Source organism: Sus scrofa, unplaced genomic scaffold (assembly GCF_000003025.6).
Source record: "Sus scrofa isolate TJ Tabasco breed Duroc unplaced genomic scaffold, Sscrofa11.1 Contig2167, whole genome shotgun sequence".
NCBI lineage: Eukaryota > Metazoa > Chordata > Mammalia > Artiodactyla > Suidae > Sus > Sus scrofa.
Window position 1 is genome coordinate 72,074 of NW_018085039.1, and position 21,241 is coordinate 93,314.

At 46.9% G+C, this 21,241-nt stretch overlaps 1 pseudogene; it reads right to left on the minus strand.

Annotated features, from left to right (window-relative positions):
• Positions 1-1,294: 1,294 nt before the first annotated feature.
• Positions 1,295-16,075, minus strand: LOC110258493 (annotated as a pseudogene).
• Between the last annotated feature and the right edge of the window lie 5,166 nt (positions 16,076-21,241).

The following is a 21,241-nucleotide window of genomic DNA, read 5'->3' on the forward strand; positions in this document are numbered from 1 at the left end:
TGTAACTCTTTTAAAAAAATTGCTATCCGATGCTTTTGCTTCTAACGGAGCACAGTGCTGGAGGCCAGAAGTCCCCAGGTCAGGGTGTAGGTGGGTTTGTTTTCTGCGAGCCCTCTGTCCACAGAGTGTGGACTGCTAAGGACTTTCTGTGTCCTCACATGGCCTTTCCCTCCACACACCCTGGAGTCTCTTGATTTTCTTCTAGGGACATCAGTCTGATTGGATGAGGGACCCACCCCAGAGGGTCACTGTAACTAACCACCACTTTATCTGCCCCTTCTCATCTGGTATACAGGCCCAGCCTGATGTATTAAAGGTGAGGGATTCCATATGAATGTGGGGGATGGGAACACAATCAGCTCCTAAAGTTGGTTCAGGGAGTCTTGTTGCTGTACAGTGGAAATGAATCTGACTAGGTTCTGTAAGGATGGGGATTCGATCCCTGCCTCACTCAGTGAGTGGGTTAAGGATCCCACTGCTCTGAGCTTTGGTGTAGTTCATAGATGCAGCTCACATCCTGCATTGGTGTGGATGTGGTGTAGGCCAGGATCTGTAGCTCCCATTTGCCCCTTAGTCTGGGAACTTCCCTATGCTGCTGGTTCAGCCCTAAAAAAGAAAAGTTGGCTCATTCTTTTTTGTGTTTGTTATGTTTTATTTATTATTTATTGTGTTTATTGTTTGTTATTTATTATGTATTGTTTTATTTATTATTTTTTATTCATTTTTTCATTTATGTACAGTTGATATAAGGTATGATATTCATTTCAAGTATACAACTCAGTCATTCAGTGTTTTTATCAATAATACTGCATGTAAAGTAATTATAAAATATTGGCTATACAGCCATTGTTGTACATTATAACTCTGTTACTAGTCTATTCATGCCTTGTAGTATAAAGGGTTGGTGCTGACTTTGGAGACTGGCTTGACATGTTTCAGGATGTTCCTCACAAGCAAAAATATCATGTGATGCTCAGGAAACATTTCCCTCAAGAGAATCCCCTCAGCATTGTAGATCAACAACCATCATCTAATATAATATATATAGGAACGTTGTGGTGGAAATAGTGAAGATGAACAACAGTAAGGATGATGCTGATGATGATCATGGCGAGGGAAATGTATATATTCATGTGATAACCCTGCAGTTATGGAGATGAGAGGACAGACGTCCCTGATGGGGGAAGAGGTAATGACATTATTTCTCAGGGGGTAGCTGTCACAGTTCTGGGTTCAACAGAGGAGTATGTTCCACAAGGGCAAAGCCTATTGGCAGGAAGATAAAGCCACCATCCTATCCCTTGGAGAGCAATGGGAACTTTGGTCCTCCGCAGCCGTGGGAGCAGAGGCTGAAGGGCAAAGGGAGACCTTGAGCATGGAACCCCACCAGACACTATCAGCTCTCAGCGGTGAGGGCAGCTGGCTGACAGGGTGTGGTCCACCTGGGGAGGCAGATCCTGGCCACACCTAGCACTGAAGCCTCGCTCAGGTTTTGTCCCCCTCACACAAAGCTGCATTCCTGCCAGCTGCAGCTGGCAGGCCCACAGGACTCAGACCTCTAGACCCTGCTAGGGACAGAGTTGCTGTAGGTCAGCATCCTCATCACCCTCCATCTGCATGGTGACAGGGCTGTGGGACCTGTCATGGGCTCACTGGAGGACTTGATGTCAGCACCGGCAAAGATGATCAGCTCCAAAGAACCACCTGCCTTCAGGGGACAGCCTCCCCAGAAGGGGGGGACATGCAGGGAGTGGCAGTGGGAGGGAAGATACTGCTCTGGATGCTCTGGCCCCATTCACACAGATACAAAGGACCAGGTTAGGACCCCGCCGCAACCTGTGGAGTTGACAGGCTCTTGTTCAAGGCTGAGGCGCAGCTCGACTTCCCATTTGCATGTATTTCTCCTCCTCATCATTTCCAAAGACTTTTCACTCCGAGATCATCCTGAAAAAATATCCAGCACACAGAACCCCTTTTTGTCTGCCCTCTGGGAACCAAAATAGTGACACATGTGAAAGGATTGCTGGGAAAATGGAGAAAAATTGTTTTATTTTATTATTTTATTTATGATATTTTACTTTTTTAGGGATGCACCCGTAGCATAGGAAAGTTCCCAGGCTAGGGGTGGAATTGGAGCTGCAGCTGCTGGCCCACACCACAGCCACAGCAACAGCAGATGGGAAACCTACAGCACAGCTCATGGCAACACCACATCCATAACCCACTGATCAAAGCCAGGGATCGAACTGCATCCTCATGAGTACTAGCCTGGTTTTTAACATACTAAGCCAAAATGGGAACTCCCTGCATTTTTTTTTTTTTTTTTGTCTTTTGTCTTTTTTTTTGTTGTTGTTGTTGTTGTTGTTGTTGTTATTATTGTTGCTATTTCTTGGGCCGCTCCCACGGCACATGGAGGTTCCCAGGCTAGGGGTTGAATCGGAGCTGTAGCTGCCAGCCTACGCCAGAGCCACAGCAACGCGGGATCCGAGCCGCGTCTGCAACCTACACCACAGCTCACGGCAACGCCGGATCGTTAACCCACTGAGCAAGGGCAGGGACTGAACCCGCAACCTCATGGTTCCTAGTCGGATTCGTTAACCACTGCGCCACGACGGGAACTCCGAGAGTTTTTGATTTAAATTTAAATAGTTTATGAATATCCCCTGGCTTTCAGAGTCATTTCAAGTGATCCCAGGAGTATGGGACATTTAGTTTTTCATGAACTAGATGAGCATTTTGCAAAGTGAGTTCACATGCTACATAGGCAGATCCCTTTACTTCCAACCCAGAATGTGTATAGAACTGGATTTTTTTTTGGCCAGGCCCCACACGCAGTAGTTCCTGGGCAAGGGATAGAACCTGCGCCACAGCAGTGACAACACCAGATCCTTCACCACAGGCCACAGGAAAACTCCTAGAACTGTAACTCTTTTAAAAAAATTGCTATCCGATGCTTTTGCTTCTAACGGAGCACAGTGCTGGAGGCCAGAAGTCCCCAGGTCAGGGTGTAGGTGGGTTTGTTTTCTGCGAGCCCTCTGTCCACAGAGTGTGGACTGCTAAGGACTTTCTGTGTCCTCACATGGCCTTTCCCCTCCACACACCCTGGAGTCTCTTGATTTTCTTCTAGGGACATCAGTCTGATTGGATGAGGGACCCACCCCAGAGGGTCACTGTAACCTAACCACCACTTTATCTGCCCCTTCTCATCTGGTATACAGGCCCAGCCTGATGTATTAAAGGTGAGGGATTCCCATATGAATGTGGGGATGGGAACACAATCAGCTCCTAAAGTTGGTTCAGGGAGTCTTGTTGCTGTACAGTGGAAATGAATCTGACTAGGTTCTGTAAGGATGGGATTCGATCCCTGCCTCACTCAGTGAGTGGGTTAAGGATCCCACTGCTCTGAGCTTTGGTGTAGTTCATAGATGCAGCTCACATCCTGCATTGGTGTGGATGTGGTGTAGGCCAGGATCTGTAGCTCCCATTTGCCCCTTAGTCTGGGAACTTCCCTATGCTGCTGGTTCAGCCCTAAAAAAGAAAAGTTGGCTCATTCTTTTTTGTGTTTGTTATGTTTTATTTATTATTTTATTGTGTTTATTGTTTGTTATTTATTATGTTATTGTTTTATTTATTATTTTTTATTCATTTTTTCATTTATGTACAGTTGATATAAGGTATGATATTCATTTCAAGTATACAACTCAGTCATTCAGTGTTTTTATCAATAATACTGCATGTAAAGTAATTATAAAATATTGGCTATACAGCCATTGTTGTACATTATAACTCTGTTACTAGTCTATTTCATGCCTTGTAGTATAAAGGGTTGGTGCTGACTTTGGAGACTGGCTTGACATGTTTCAGGATGTTCCTCACAAGCAAAAATATCATGTGATGCTCAGGAAACATTTCCCTCAAGAGAATCCCCTCAGCATTGTAGATCAACAACCATCATCTAATATAATATATATAGGAACGTTGTGGTGGAAATAGTGAAGATGAACAACAGTAAGGATGATGCTGATGATGATCATGGCGAGGGAAATGTATATATTCATGTGATAACCCTGCAGTTATGGAGATGAGAGGACAGACGTCCCTGATGGGGAAGAGGTAATGACATTATTTCTCAGGGGGTAGCTGTCACAGTTCTGGGTTCAACAGAGGAGTATGTTCCACAAGGGCAAAGCCTATTGGCAGGAAGATAAAGCCACCATCCTATCCCTTGGAGAGCAATGGGAACTTTGGTCCTCCGCAGCCGTGGGAGCAGAGGCTGAAGGGCAAAGGGAGACCTTGAGCATGGAACCCCACCAGACACTATCAGCTCTCAGCGGTGAGGGCAGCTGGCTGACAGGGTGTGGTCCACCTGGGGAGGCAGATCCTGGCCACACCTAGCACTGAAGCCTCGCTCAGGTTTTGTCCCCCTCACACAAAGCTGCATTCCTGCCAGCTGCAGCTGGCAGGCCCACAGGACTCAGACCTCTAGACCCTGCTAGGGACAGAGTTGCTGTAGGTCAGCATCCTCATCACCCTCCATCTGCATGGTGACAGGGCTGTGGACCTGTCATGGGCTCACTGGAGGACTTGATGTCAGCACCGGCAAAGATGATCAGCTCCAAAGAACCACCTGCCTTCAGGGGACAGCCTCCCCAGAAGGGGGGGACATGCAGGGAGTGGCAGTGGGAGGGAAGATACTGCTCTGGATGCTCTGGCCCCATTCACACAGATACAAAGGACCAGGTTAGGACCCCGCCGCAACCTGTGGAGTTGACAGGCTCTTGTTCAAGGCTGAGGCGCAGCTCGACTTCCCATTTGCATGTATTTCTCCTCCTCATCATTTCCAAAGACTTTTCACTCCGAGATCATCCTGAAAAAATATCCAGCACACAGAACCCCTTTTTGTCTGCCCTCTGGGAACCAAAATAGTGACACATGTGAAAGGATTGCTGGGAAAATGGAGAAAAATTGTTTTATTTTATTATTTTATTTTATGATATTTTACTTTTTTAGGGATGCACCCGTAGCATAGGAAAGTTCCCAGGCTAGGGTGGAATTGGAGCTGCAGCTGCTGGCCCACACCACAGCCACAGCAACAGCAGATGGGAAACCTACAGCACAGCTCATGGCAACACCACATCCATAACCCACTGATCAAAGCCAGGGATCGAACTGCATCCTCATGAGTACTAGCCTGGTTTTTAACATACTAAGCCAAAATGGGAACTCCCTGCATTTTTTTTTTTTTTTTGTCTTTTGTCTTTTTTTTGTTGTTGTTGTTGTTGTTGTTGTTGTTATTATTGTTGCTATTTCTTGGGCCGCTCCCACGGCACATGGAGGTTCCCAGGCTAGGGGTTGAATCGGAGCTGTAGCTGCCAGCCTACGCCAGAGCCACAGCAACGCGGGATCCGAGCCGCGTCTGCAACCTACACCACAGCTCACGGCAACGCCGGATCGTTAACCCACTGAGCAAGGGCAGGGACCGAACCCGCAACCTCATGGTTCCTAGTCGGATTCGTTAACCACTGCGCCACGACGGGAACTCCGAGAGTTTTTGATTTAAATTTAAATAGTTTATGAATATCCCTGGCTTTCAGAGTCATTTCAAGTGATCCAGGAGTATGGGACATTTAGTTTTTCATGAACTAGATGAGCATTTTGCAAAGTGAGTTCACATGCTACATAGGCAGATCCCTTTACTTCCAACCCAGAATGTGTATAGAACTGGATTTTTTTTTGGCCAGGCCCCACACGCAGTAGTTCCTGGGCAAGGGATAGAACCTGCGCCACAGCAGTGACAACACCAGATCCTTCACCACAGGCCACAGGAAAACTCCTAGAACTGTAACTCTTTTAAAAAAATTGCTATCCGATGCTTTTGCTTCTAACGGAGCACAGTGCTGGAGGCCAGAAGTCCCAGGTCAGGGTGTAGGTGGGTTTGTTTTCTGCGAGCCCTCTGTCCACAGAGTGTGGACTGCTAAGGACTTTCTGTGTCCTCACATGGCCTTTCCCCTCCACACACCCTGGAGTCTCTTGATTTTCTTCTAGGGACATCAGTCTGATTGGATGAGGGACCACCCAGAGGGTCACTGTAACCTAACCACCACTTTATCTGCCCCTTCTCATCTGGTATACAGGCCCAGCCTGATGTATTAAAGGTGAGGGATTCCCATATGAATGTGGGGGATGGGAACACAATCAGCTCCTAAAGTTGGTTCAGGGAGTCTTGTTGCTGTACAGTGGAATGAATCTGACTAGGTTCTGTAAGGATGGGGATTCGATCCCTGCCTCACTCAGTGAGTGGGTTAAGGATCCCACTGCTCTGAGCTTTGGTGTAGTTCATAGATGCAGCTCACATCCTGCATTGGTGTGGATGTGGTGTAGGCCAGGATCTGTAGCTCCCATTTGCCCTTAGTCTGGGAACTTCCCTATGCTGCTGGTTCAGCCCTAAAAAAGAAAAGTTGGCTCATTCTTTTTGTGTTTGTTATGTTTTATTTATTATTTTATTGTGTTTATTGTTTGTTATTTATTATGTTATTGTTTATTTATTATTTTTTATTCATTTTTTCATTTATGTACAGTTGATATAAGGTATGATATTCATTTCAAGTATACAACTCAGTCATTCAGTGTTTTATCAATAATACTGCATGTAAAGTAATTATAAAATATTGGCTATACAGCCATTGTTGTACATTATAACTCTGTTACTAGTCTATTTCATGCCTTGTAGTATAAAGGGTTGGTGCTGACTTTGGAGACTGGCTTGACATGTTTCAGGATGTTCCTCACAAGCAAAATATCATGTGATGCTCAGGAAACATTTCCCTCAAGAGAATCCCCTCAGCATTGTAGATCAACAACCATCATCTAATATAATATATATAGGAACGTTGTGGTGGAAATAGTGAAGATGAACAACAGTAAGGATGATGCTGATGATGATCATGGCGAGGGAAATGTATATATTCATGTGATAACCCTGCAGTTATGGAGATGAGAGGACAGACGTCCCTGATGGGGGAAGAGGTAATGACATTATTTCTCAGGGGGTAGCTGTCACAGTTCTGGGTTCAACAGAGGAGTATGTTCCACAAGGCAAAGCCTATTGGCAGGAAGATAAAGCCACCATCCTATCCCTTGGAGAGCAATGGGAACTTTGGTCCTCCGCAGCCGTGGGAGCAGAGGCTGAAGGGCAAAGGGAGACCTTGAGCATGGAACCCCACCAGACACTATCAGCTCTCAGCGGTGAGGGCAGCTGGCTGACAGGGTGTGGTCCACCTGGGGAGGCAGATCCTGGCCACACCTAGCACTGAAGCCTCGCTCAGGTTTTGTCCCCCTCACACAAAGCTGCATTCCTGCCAGCTGCAGCTGGCAGGCCCACAGGACTCAGACCTCTAGACCCTGCTAGGGACAGAGTTGCTGTAGGTCAGCATCCTCATCACCTCCATCTGCATGGTGACAGGGCTGTGGGACCTGTCATGGGCTCACTGGAGGACTTGATGTCAGCACCGGCAAAGATGATCAGCTCCAAAGAACACCTGCCTTCAGGGACAGCCTCCCCAGAAGGGGGGGACATGCAGGGAGTGGCAGTGGGAGGGAAGATACTGCTCTGGATGCTCTGGCCCATTCACACAGATACAAAGGACCAGGTTAGGACCCCGCCGCAACCTGTGGAGTTGACAGGCTCTTGTTCAAGGCTGAGGCGCAGCTCGACTTCCCATTTGCATGTATTTCTCCCTCCTCATCATTTCCAAAGACTTTTCACTCCGAGATCATCCTGAAAAAATATCCAGCACACAGAACCCTTTTTGTCTGCCTCTGGGAACCAAAATAGTGACACATGTGAAAGGATTGCTGGGAAAATGGAGAAAAATTGTTTTATTTTATTATTTTATTTTATGATATTTTACTTTTTTAGGGATGCACCCGTAGCATAGGAAAGTTCCCAGGCTAGGGGTGGAATTGGAGCTGCAGCTGCTGGCCCACACCACAGCCACAGCAACAGCAGATGGGAAACCTACAGCACAGCTCATGGCAACACCACATCCATAACCCACTGATCAAGCCAGGGATCGAACTGCATCCTCATGAGTACTAGCCTGGTTTTTAACATACTAAGCCAAAATGGGAACTCCCTGCATTTTTTTTTTTTTTTTTTTGTCTTTTGTCTTTTTTTTGTTGTTGTTGTTGTTGTTGTTGTTGTTATTATTGTTGCTATTTCTTGGGCCGCTCCCACGGCACATGGAGGTTCCCAGGCTAGGGGTTGAATCGGAGCTGTAGCTGCCAGCCTACGCCAGAGCCACAGCAACGCGGGATCCGAGCCGCGTCTGCAACCTACACCACAGCTCACGGCAACGCCGGATCGTTAACCCACTGAGCAAGGGCAGGGACCGAACCCGCAACCTCATGGTTCCTAGTCGGATTCGTTAACCACTGCGCCACGACGGGAACTCCGAGAGTTTTTGATTTAAATTTAAATAGTTTATGAATATCCCTGGCTTTCAGAGTCATTTCAAGTGATCCCAGGAGTATGGGACATTTAGTTTTTCATGAACTAGATGAGCATTTTGCAAAGTGAGTTCACATGCTACATAGGCAGATCCCTTTACTTCCAACCCAGAATGTGTATAGAACTGGATTTTTTTTTGGCCAGGCCCCACACGCAGTAGTTCCTGGGCAAGGGATAGAACCTGCGCCACAGCAGTGACAACACCAGATCCTTCACCACAGGCCACAGGAAAACTCCTAGAACTGTAACTCTTTTAAAAAATTGCTATCCGATGCTTTTGCTTCTAACGGAGCACAGTGCTGGAGGCCAGAAGTCCCCAGGTCAGGGTGTAGGTGGGTTTGTTTTCTGCGAGCCCTCTGTCCACAGAGTGTGGACTGCTAAGGACTTTCTGTGTCCTCACATGGCCTTTCCCTCCACACACCCTGGAGTCTCTTGATTTTCTTCTAGGGACATCAGTCTGATTGGATGAGGGACCCACCCCAGAGGGTCACTGTAACCTAACCACCACTTTATCTGCCCCTTCTCATCTGGTATACAGGCCCAGCCTGATGTATTAAAGGTGAGGGATTCCCATATGAATGTGGGGGATGGGAACACAATCAGCTCCTAAAGTTGGTTCAGGGAGTCTTGTTGCTGTACAGTGGAAATGAATCTGACTAGGTTCTGTAAGGATGGGGATTCGATCCCTGCCTCACTCAGTGAGTGGGTTAAGGATCCCACTGCTCTGAGCTTTGGTGTAGTTCATAGATGCAGCTCACATCCTGCATTGGTGTGGATGTGGTGTAGGCCAGGATCTGTAGCTCCCATTTGCCCCTTAGTCTGGGAACTTCCCTATGCTGCTGGTTCAGCCCTAAAAAAGAAAAGTTGGCTCATTCTTTTTTGTGTTTGTTATGTTTTATTTATTATTTTATTGTGTTTATTGTTTGTTATTTATTATGTTATTGTTTTATTTATTATTTTTATTCATTTTTTCATTTATGTACAGTTGATATAAGGTATGATATTCATTTCAAGTATACAACTCAGTCATTCAGTGTTTTTATCAATAATACTGCATGTAAAGTAATTATAAATATTGGCTATACAGCCATTGTTGTACATTATAACTCTGTTACTAGTCTATTTCATGCCTTGTAGTATAAAGGGTTGGTGCTGACTTTGGAGACTGGCTTGACATGTTTCAGGATGTTCCTCACAAGCAAAAATATCATGTGATGCTCAGGAAACATTTCCCTCAAGAGAATCCCCTCAGCATTGTAGATCAACAACCATCATCTAATATAATATATATAGGAACGTTGTGGTGGAAATAGTGAAGATGAACAACAGTAAGGATGATGCTGATGATGATCATGGCGAGGGAAATGTATATATTCATGTGATAACCCTGCAGTTATGGAGATGAGAGGACAGACGTCCCTGATGGGGGAAGAGGTAATGACATTATTTCTCAGGGGTAGCTGTCACAGTTCTGGGTTCAACAGAGGAGTATGTTCCACAAGGGCAAAGCCTATTGGCAGGAAGATAAAGCCACCATCCTATCCCTTGGAGAGCAATGGGAACTTTGGTCCTCCGCAGCCGTGGGAGCAGAGGCTGAAGGGCAAAGGGAGACCTTGAGCATGGAACCCCACCAGACACTATCAGCTCTCAGCGGTGAGGGCAGCTGGCTGACAGGGTGTGGTCCACCTGGGGAGGCAGATCCTGGCCACACCTAGCACTGAAGCCTCGCTCAGGTTTTGTCCCCCTCACACAAAGCTGCATTCCTGCCAGCTGCAGCTGGCAGGCCCACAGGACTCAGACCTCTAGACCCTGCTAGGGACAGAGTTGCTGTAGGTCAGCATCCTCATCACCCTCCATCTGCATGGTGACAGGGCTGTGGGACCTGTCATGGGCTCACTGGAGGACTTGATGTCAGCACCGGCAAAGATGATCAGCTCCAAAGAACCACCTGCCTTCAGGGGACAGCCTCCCCAGAAGGGGGGGACATGCAGGGAGTGGCAGTGGGAGGGAAGATACTGCTCTGGATGCTCTGGCCCATTCACACAGATACAAAGGACCAGGTTAGGACCCCGCCGCAACCTGTGGAGTTGACAGGCTCTTGTTCAAGGCTGAGGCGCAGCTCGACTTCCCATTTGCATGTATTTCTCCCTCCTCATCATTTCCAAAGACTTTTCACTCCGAGATCATCCTGAAAAAATATCCAGCACACAGAACCCCTTTTTGTCTGCCCTCTGGGAACCAAAATAGTGACACATGTGAAAGGATTGCTGGGAAAATGGAGAAAAATTGTTTTATTTTATTATTTTATTTTATGATATTTTACTTTTTAGGGATGCACCCGTAGCATAGGAAAGTTCCCAGGCTAGGGGTGGAATTGGAGCTGCAGCTGCTGGCCCACACCACAGCCACAGCAACAGCAGATGGGAAACCTACAGCACAGCTCATGGCAACACCACATCCATAACCCACTGATCAAAGCCAGGGATCGAACTGCATCCTCATGAGTACTAGCCTGGTTTTTAACATACTAAGCCAAAATGGGAACTCCCTGCATTTTTTTTTTTTTTTGTCTTTTGTCTTTTTTTGTTGTTGTTGTTGTTGTTGTTGTTGTTATTATTGTTGCTATTTCTTGGGCCGCTCCCACGGCACATGGAGGTTCCCAGGCTAGGGGTTGAATCGGAGCTGTAGCTGCCAGCCTACGCCAGAGCCACAGCAACGCGGGATCCGAGCCGCGTCTGCAACCTACACCACAGCTCACGGCAACGCCGGATCGTTAACCCACTGAGCAAGGGCAGGGACCGAACCCGCAACCTCATGGCTCCTAGTCGGATTCGTTAACCACTGCGCCACAACGGGAACTCCGGAACTCCCTGCATTTTATTTTCAATTCTATATTTCTCCCAGGGAATTCCAGCTCCATTTCCACAGAATCCCCTTGCCTGAGGCCCTGCTTATTTGGAAGACACAGAATGTTTCCCAGTGTACAGAACACACTCAAAAGTACTTATGAGTAAGAAAAGAATGAATGGATTCTTTTTTTCCAAAATGTCCTTACATTTTGATCTCCAGATTTGCATGAGGTTACAACTTTGCATTAATCGAGGAAATCCAATCAAATTGAACAGGGTGTATTTCCCAGACTGAAACCATATTAGGGTCAGTAACCTTCTAGATAGGGTGTATCCCTGGAGACTAGCCCAGACTGGGTTATAAATTGTCCTGCAGGTATAAAGGGAATCAAACAGACAAAGAGCTGCACTGGTCCAGAGAAGGAGACACTGGACAGTCTGGGACACTGGAGGAAGAGGAATTAACTGCCGGCTGGGGAACTTGCTCAGAACCCATTTGGTTTCAACAGCTCCTCCAATTTCGGATTTTGGTGAGTTCTCCCAACTGTGAGATGTGATCTGGCTTCATTCAATTAAATTTTGATAAGTCCTATTGTCTTCAGCTACTTGTCCTATCAAAGCAGCTTCTTATGCTCTCTAAATTACATTGTGTCAACATTTATTTTGCCACTCTGGTTTCCTGCTTTTGATGGTTCATGCCCCTTTTTTTTCTAACTCCAACATTACTGTTTTGAATCTCTTTACTTTATCTGCCTCACCTAAGATCCTAGACTTGTGCTGTCCAATACAGTAACTACAAGCCTCACATGGCCACTACATTGAAATCAAGGCAACTAAATAGCAAAATTTCATATCCTTGGTAGTGCTCACCACGTCACATATTCTGTCAGCGGACATGCATGGCAGTTACTGTTTTGTACCAAGCAGATGTAAAGGTTGTCCTTCATCTTGGAACGTTTACTGGCACATTGACCTACATCTGATGCTTTTATTTAATTTGTATGGAAATACTTCATTTTCTGCTTCCTTTAATTAATTAATTTCCTTTCACAGATTTCATCAAATGATTTCCTTCATTTTATTTCTTATATGTCTAGGGATAGGTTTTATGTGGGTTTTTTTGTTTGTTTGTTTGTTTTGTGTGTGTTTTTTGGGGCCACAACCGCGGCATATGGAAGTTCCCAGGCTAGGGGTTTAATCGGAGCTACAGTTGCCAGCCTACATCACAGCTACAGCAGTGCCAGATCCAAACCACATCTGCAACCTACACCAGAACTCATGGCAATGCTGGATCCTTAATCCACTGAGCGAGGCCAGGGATGGACCCCTCAACATCATGGTTCCTAGTCGGATTCGTTTCTGCTGCACCACAACAGGAACTCCCCAGGTTTTTATGTTAAAATAATTACCTCAAGATAACATAAATCTCTTGAGATATTTATTTTATTTCTTCCAAAGAATTAATACATCATGAATTGTCCTGGATATTTGATACATATCCACAGTTAGCAAATTATGGATTAACCCAGGGCTTCTCTATTTCTGGTTGAAGCTGGTAACTGCACTTCCAGGTTGAAGGGAGGGCAGGAGAACAGCAACTTAGCAAATATCTTTAGGGAGATTTCTGTTTCAAGAGAGATGGGACATAATGAAGGGAAAGATTGTGGATATATGGAGAGGTGTGGACTGCTCTTTATTCACTGCTTTTCTTTGGCACCCACTTTTAAAATAGTGTCTCGAAAGTGTGAACTTTCTGTATCTGAACAAAGAATGAAAAATAAATTGCTTAGCCTCTAAATGCACTCGGCCAACCATCAGATTCCATAACTGCTTGGGCACTGCCCCTCACATGCAGGGGAGTTTGAACCATCTTGTCATAATTGTCACTTGAAGGATGTATTTTATCCTTTCTCCTAGGAAATGTGATTACAACTTGAAGAATCCATACCTTAGGTGGAGAGCCACCTTGGTGGCTATTTCTCCAGTTGGACTAATTTTCTGAGGTAAAAACCAGGGACCAAAATGTAATGGAAACCAACCTGAAATCTTTCTGTTGGCTTCTCTGTGTCAGCAGATTCTAGGAGAGTGGGATGCTTCCAAACTCTGCTGGACACGATGCAGCTGCCAGGAAGCCGAGAAGGTTCCCTCCCAGCTTCTTCCCCAGGCAGGTGACCCTTAAGGTGATCTCATCATATCCTGAAAAACAGGTAAACTTTTGGTTACATTTCCAAGCAATTAAAGCTGTTCATACACATACCCATGTGTGCTTTTAAACATTAATATGTCCTGGGAGTGAAAACATGCCCATTTACCAAGAAGCTCTGTTCCATTCTGCACTTTACCTTTTGATTCAAATAACTGTTCCCAAAAAAGTCTTCCTGCTGACACGGCCATCAGGTTCATTCAGGTCTGTCCTGCTTTGCCCTTTACTCCTGGGCATGCACCAAGTTGCTGTTTTGCCTCCTTCCTCCTGGTGTCTGGCATTTTCATAGTTTTCAATGTATTTCTTCCAATAGAAATCAAGCCCCAGATCCCTGTGGACAAGTGTCCTTGTTCATACAAATTTGGGCGAGTGATGGCCTTTCAGGCATGTTCCCAGGTGTCCAGTCTCGGAGTGATCTCTGACCTCAAAGCCTGGTGGCAGGGATTCCAGGGATCCTCTAAGTCTCAGGCAGGAATGATCAGACTTCTCTGTGCAGCAATGACCCAGGGCTGGGCTCATCCACAGCTGGCTGGACCAGCAGAGGGAGGCCCAGCACACAGAAGAGGTTCATAGACTTCTTGAGGGCCTCGGAAAACTGCTCTTGCTTGGATGGATATCAGCGTTTCTGAGGAGCCTTCAGGCTACATGAGTCACAAGAATCAAATATGCCAAAACAAAACAGAACAAAAAAATCCAAACAAAACCCAAAGAAACTCTCCATCAACAAAGAGCTCTTCAAACACAGCACAAATGGCCAGTCCAAAGGCAGTTTCCAGACCCAGTGATCAAGCAGTCCTCTCCAGCAACGTCATTGTGGAAGCCCCCCACCCTCATCCTACCCCCGACCCCACTCCGAGCTCCCCTGTAACAAGTTCATACTGAATACTTTTGGACTTGCAACACAAACTGCTTCCTTTATGTATCCAGGAGTGTTTGAGTGTGTTGCAGGGGTGCAGCACAGCTCACTGCAGTGCCAGAGGCCTCTGCTTCTTCTTGTTCTTTTTCTTGGAGGCCTTGGTCCTCCCTTCCAGACAAGGGATGCTCCCCATGTTCGTTGCGCCCTCAGGTGGGGCGTCCCTGGTTGAAGTGCTGACCCGCAGTTTTCCTGTGCGGGCAGTTTCCTTCCGGTCCCATCTCCGAATTTCGACCTGTGGATGACGACTGCATTGGTCGGGAGGGCAGGCTCTACTTTCCTGAGGTTGAATTCAGCCTTAGGTCGGCTGTGTTCCTGGTGGCGTCTCCACTGCTCCAAGGTGATCTCCTGGATGTCAGTTTCTGCCAGAGGCCCCTCCGATGCAGACACTCTGATGCTGGAGGGGCTTCTGGGCTCCCCAACCGCTGCATCCCTGCCTATAGGATCAGCTCCCGGAGACCGAGGTGCCCTGTCTGCTGACGCTCCACCGGTGGCTCTTTCCAGCTCGCCCCTCTGGATGTAAAAGAGGACATAGGCGCTTTGGCTCAGGGCAGAAGCAGTGTCACAGGCGGTGACCTTCGAATCATCCATTCTGTACCACCAGCCATTTCCCGCTCTGATGTAGCAGAAGTAGTGTCCTTGGTGACAGGTCCACCCAGAGTGCACCAGCACAGCGAAGAGCTCGTAGTCCAGGGCTCCGGCCTTCTGCACAGACAGGTAGGGCTGCAGGTCCAGGTGCTCAGGGTATCGCACTTTCTTGTCCATCTTGTCGCCAGTGACATCCGTGAACCGCTTCAGCACAAGGATCAGGACCTTGGAGGCCCTGTGCAAAGTCAGCCTCTTGGTGGCGGGTCCCTTCCTGAGACAAACACCACAATGGTAGGCATTTTCCCCGTCCAGTTTTTCAGCCTTCACCAGCTCTCTCAGGGCTTGCTCCACACTCTGAGCTGCCGTGATATCCAGGGTGACGTCCAGATAAGGGTCAAAAGTGTCTGAAACACCAAGACAGCGGAGACACTGGATCTGAGATCTCCAGCACCCTCCAAAGATTTGCTGGATGAGGGTGTCTTCCGAGGGACATCTCTGCATGGCATCCAGAGCGAACATTAGGAACTCGTGGGCATCTTCCTGCCTGTGTCTGTGGAAGCTGGCGACCAGGTCCTTCCGAGGCTGGATGACATCTCCGGGATGCAGGAGGGCTCGGGTCACGTGAGCTCGCACAGCACACAGCATGCAGAAGGGCTGCTTCTGGCAGGCTCTCTGGTGCTGCCCATTCAGCAGAGAGATGGCCAGGGGGGCGTGTGTGTCAGACACTGCAGCACTGCGTTCACATAGCACGTGTTGCCCAGGTTCTGAAGCCCAGCACCCACCACGGATGGTCTCCAACTCAGAGGCCCCTTTGTGGGCACCGGTCCTACTGCCGCCACAGGAGCCGCATCAGCCTGCTGGTTGCAAAGTGCCTGGGATGATGGCGATGGTTTCTCGGGTCCAGAGGGTCCCCAAGGCAAATCAACAGCTGCAGCTGACCACGGAGATGTGCGTTTTGGTGGAAAGATGTTGGGCAGACGCTCCTGGCCCCAGCCAAGAGAAGCAACCTCCATGACTGCAGATGACCGCCCAAGACTTCCTATCTCAGAGCTGCGCTGCACAAGGACGCGGCCTTCCCCAGGACTGTCTGCAAATGGCCCCTTTGGGCGCTCCACCAGCCCTTTTATAGCCCATCCCACTCGCGTCAGGGCCAAGATCCAATCCGCTGCGAGCTCTGGATTGGATTATGGGCTGTGGGCGTGGCCACTCTTAATCCCCTGACCGAGGAATGAATACAAGGATTTCTGTTCACAAACCCTTGGAAACAGCTCTGATGGGGTTATGTGTAAAGATGCTCCGAATATGAATGAGTTGGGGCCAAGTAGATACAGGCCTTAGCCTTGCTCAACCCACTCATTTTGGGGAAGTGGGGAGGACCACGATTCAGTTCATAACAAACTGCTTCAAAAGATTTCTGCCCTTTAGGCCACCCTCACCCAAAGGAAAAACAAATATTTTTACACCACTTTCTCAACTCTAATTTCCACTGTACTCTTTCCAGACAGGTTTTCTTGAGAGTTTTTTTTTTTTTTTTTTTTTTTTTTTTTTTTTTTTGTCTTTGTCTTTTTGTTGTTGTTTTGTTGTTGTTGTTGTTGTTGTTGCTATTTCTTGGGCCGCTCCCGCGGCATATGGAGGTTCCCAGGCTAGGGGTTGAATCGGAGCTGTAGCCACCGGCCTACGCCAGAGCCACAGCAACGCTGGATCCGAGCCGCGTCTGCAACCTACACCACAGCTCACGGCAACGCCGGATCGTTAACCCACTGAGCAAGGGCAGGGACCGAACCCGCAACCCCATGGTTCCTAGTCGGATTCGTTAACCACTGCGCCACGACGGGAACTCCGAGAGTTTTTGATTTAAATTTAAATAGTTTATGAATATCCCCTGGCTTTCAGAGTCATTTCAAGTGATCCCAGGAGTATGGGACATTTAGTTTTTCATGAACTAGATGAGCATTTTGCAAAGTGAGTTCACATGCTACATAGGCAGATCCCTTTACTTCCAACCCAGAATGTGTATAGAACTGGATTTTTTTTTGGCCAGGCCCCACACGCAGTAGTTCCTGGGCAAGGGATAGAACCTGCGCCACAGCAGTGACAACACCAGATCCTTCACCACAGGCCACAGGAAAACTCCTAGAACTGTAACTCTTTTAAAAAATTGCTATCCGATGCTTTTGCTTCTAACGGAGCACAGTGCTGGAGGCCAGAAGTCCCCAGGTCAGGGTGTAGGTGGGTTTGTTTTCTGCGAGCCCTCTGTCCACAGAGTGTGGACTGCTAAGGACTTTCTGTGTCCTCACATGGCCTTTCCCCTCCACACACCCTGGAGTCTCTTGATTTTCTTCTAGGGACATCAGTCTGATTGGATGAGGGACCCACCCAGAGGGTCACTGTAACCTAACCACCACTTTATCTGCCCCTTCTCATCTGGTATACAGGCCCAGCCTGATGTATTAAAGGTGAGGGATTCCCATATGAATGTGGGGGATGGGAACACAATCAGCTCCTAAAGTTGGTTCAGGGAGTCTTGTTGCTGTACAGTGGAAATGAATCTGACTAGGTTCTGTAAGGATGGGGATTCGATCCCTGCCTCACTCAGTGAGTGGGTTAAGGATCCCACTGCTCTGAGCTTTGGTGTAGTTCATAGATGCAGCTCACATCCTGCATTGGTGTGGATGTGGTGTAGGCCAGGATCTGTAGCTCCCATTTGCCCCTTAGTCTGGGAACTTCCCTATGCTGCTGGTTCAGCCCTAAAAAAGAAAAGTTGGCTCATTCTTTTTTGTGTTTGTTATGTTTTATTTATTATTTTATTGCGTTTATTGTTTGTTATTTATTATGTTATTGTTTTATTTATTATTTTTTATTCATTTTTTCATTTATGTACAGTTGATATAAGGTATGATATTCATTTCAAGTATACAACTCAGTCATTCAGTGTTTTTATCAATAATACTGCATGTAAAGTAATTATAAATATTGGCTATACAGCCATTGTTGTACATTATAACTCTGTTACTAGTCTATTTCATGCCTTGTAGTATAAAGGGTTGGTGCTGACTTTGGAGACTGGCTTGACATGTTTCAGGATGTTCCTCACAAGCAAAAATATCATGTGATGCTCAGGAAACATTTCCCTCAAGAGAATCCCCTCAGCATTGTAGATCAACAACCATCATCTAATATAATATATATAGGAAAGTTGTGGTGGAAATAGTGAAGATGAACAACAGTAAGGATGATGCTGATGATGATCATGGCGAGGGAAATGTATATATTCATGTGATAACCCTGCAGTTATGGAGATGAGAGGACAGACGTCCCTGATGGGGGAAGAGGTAATGACATTATTTCTCAGGGGGTAGCTGTCACAGTTCTGGGTTCAACAGAGGAGTATGTTCCACAAGGGCAAAGCCTATTGGCAGGAAGATAAAGCCACCATCCTATCCCTTGGAGAGCAATGGGAACTTTGGTCCTCCGCAGCCGTGGGAGCAGAGGCTGAAGGGCAAAGGGAGACCTTGAGCATGGAACCCCACCAGACACTATCAGCTCTCAGCGGTGAGGGCAGCTGGCTGACAGGGTGTGGTCCACCTGGGGAGGCAGATCCTGGCCACACCTAGCACTGAAGCCTCGCTCAGGTTTTGTCCCCCCTCACACAAAGCTGCATTCCTGCCAGCTGCAGCTGGCAGGCCCACAGGACTCAGACCTCTAGACCCTGCTAGGGACAGAGTTGCTGTAGGTCAGCATCCTCATCACCCTCCATCTGCATGGTGACAGGGCTGTGGGACCTGTCATGGGCTCACTGGAGGACTTGATGTCAGCACCGGCAAAGATGATCAGCTCCAAAGAACCACCTGCCTTCAGGGGACAGCCTCCCCAGAAGGGGGGACATGCAGGGAGTGGCAGTGGGAGGGAAGATACTGCTCTGGATGCTCTGGCCCCATTCACACAGATACAAAGGACCAGGTTAGGACCCCGCCGCAACCTGTGGAGTTGACAGGCTCTTGTTCAAGGCTGAGGCGCAGCTCGACTTCCCATTTGCATGTATTTCTCCCTCCTCATCATTTCCAAAGACTTTTCACTCCGAGATCATCCTGAAAAAATATCCAGCACACAGAACCCCTTTTTGTCTGCCCTCTGGGAACCAAAATAGTGACACATGTGAAAGGATTGCTGGGAAAATGGAGAAAAATTGTTTTATTTTATTATTTTATTTTATGATATTTTACTTTTTTAGGGATGCACCCGTAGCATAGGAAAGTTCCCAGGCTAGGGGTGGAATTGGAGCTGCAGCTGCTGGCCCACACCACAGCCACAGCAACAGCAGATGGGAAACCTACAGCACAGCTCATGGCAACACCACATCCATAACCCACTGATCAAAGCCAGGGATCGAACTGCATCCTCATGAGTACTAGCCTGGTTTTTAACATACTAAGCCAAAATGGGAACTCCCTGCATTTTTTTTTTTTTTTTGTCTTTGTCTTTTTTTTGTTGTTGTTGTTGTTGTTGTTGTTGTTATTATTGTTGCTATTTCTTGGGCCGCTCCCACGGCACATGGAGGTTCCCAGGCTAGGGGTTGAATCGGAGCTGTAGCTGCCAGCCTACGCCAGAGCCACAGCAACGCGGGATCCGAGCCGCGTCTGCAACCTACACCACAGCTCACGGCAACGCCGGATCGTTAACCCACTGAGCAAGGGCAGGGACCGAACCCGCAACCTCATGGCTCCTAGTCGGATTCGTTAACCACTGCGCCACAACGGGAACTCCGGAACTCCCTGCATTTTATTTTCAATTCTATATTTCTCCCAGGGAATTCTAGCTCCATTTCCACAGAATCCCCTTGCCTGAGGCCCTGCTTATTTGGAAGACACAGAATGTTTCCCAGTGTACAGAACACACTCAAAAGTACTTATGAGTAAGAAAAGAATGAATGGATTCTTTTTTTCCAAAATGTCCTTACATTTTGATCTCCAGATTTGCATGAGGTTACAACTTTGCATTAATCGAGGAAATCCAATCAAATTGAACAGGGTGTATTTCCCAGACTGAAACCATATTAGGGTCAGTAACCTTCTAGATAGGGTGTATCCCTGGAGACTAGCCCAGACTGGGTTATAAATTGTCCTGCAGGTATAAAGGGAATCAAACAGACAAAGAGCTGCACTGGTCCAGAGAAGGAGACACTGGACAGTCTGGGACACTGGAGGAAGAGGAATTAACTGCCGGCTGGGGAACTTGCTCAGAACCCATTTGGTTTCAACAGCTCCTCCAATTTCGGATTTTGGTGAGTTCTCCCAACTGTGAGATGTGATCTGGCTTCATTCAATTAAATTTTGATAAGTCCTATTGTCTTCAGCTACTTGTCCTATCAAAGCAGCTTCTTATGCTCTCTAAATTACATTGTGTCAACATTTATTTTGCCACTCTGGTTTCCTGCTTTTGATGGTTCATGCCCCTTTTTTTTCTAACTCCAACATTACTGTTTTGAATCTCTTTACTTTATCTGCCTCACCTAAGATCCTAGACTTGTGCTGTCCAATACAGTAACTACAAGCCTCACATGGCCACTACATTGAAATCAAGGCAACTAAATAGCAAAATTTCATATCCTTGGTAGTGCTCACCACGTCACATATTCTGTCAGCGGACATGCATGGCAGTTACTGTTTTGTACCAAGCAGATGTAAAGGTTGTCCTTCATCTTGGAACGTTTACTGGCACATTGACCTACATCTGATGCTTTTATTTAATTTGTATGGAAATACTTCATTTTCTGCTTCCTTTAATTAATTAATTTCCTTTCACAGATTTCATCAAATGATTTCCTTCATTTTATTTCTTATATGTCTAGGGATAGGTTTTATGTGGGTTTTTTTGTTTGTTTGTTTGTTTTGTGTGTGTTTTTTGGGGCCACAACCGCGGCATATGGAAGTTCCCAGGCTAGGGGTTTAATCGGAGCTACAGTTGCCAGCCTACATCACAGCTACAGCAGTGCCAGATCCAAACCACATCTGCAACCTACACCAGAACTCATGGCAATGCTGGATCCTTAATCCACTGAGCGAGGCCAGGGATGGACCCCTCAACATCATGGTTCCTAGTCGGATTCGTTTCTGCTGCACCACAACAGGAACTCCCCAGGTTTTTATGTTAAAATAATTACCTCAAGATAACATAAATCT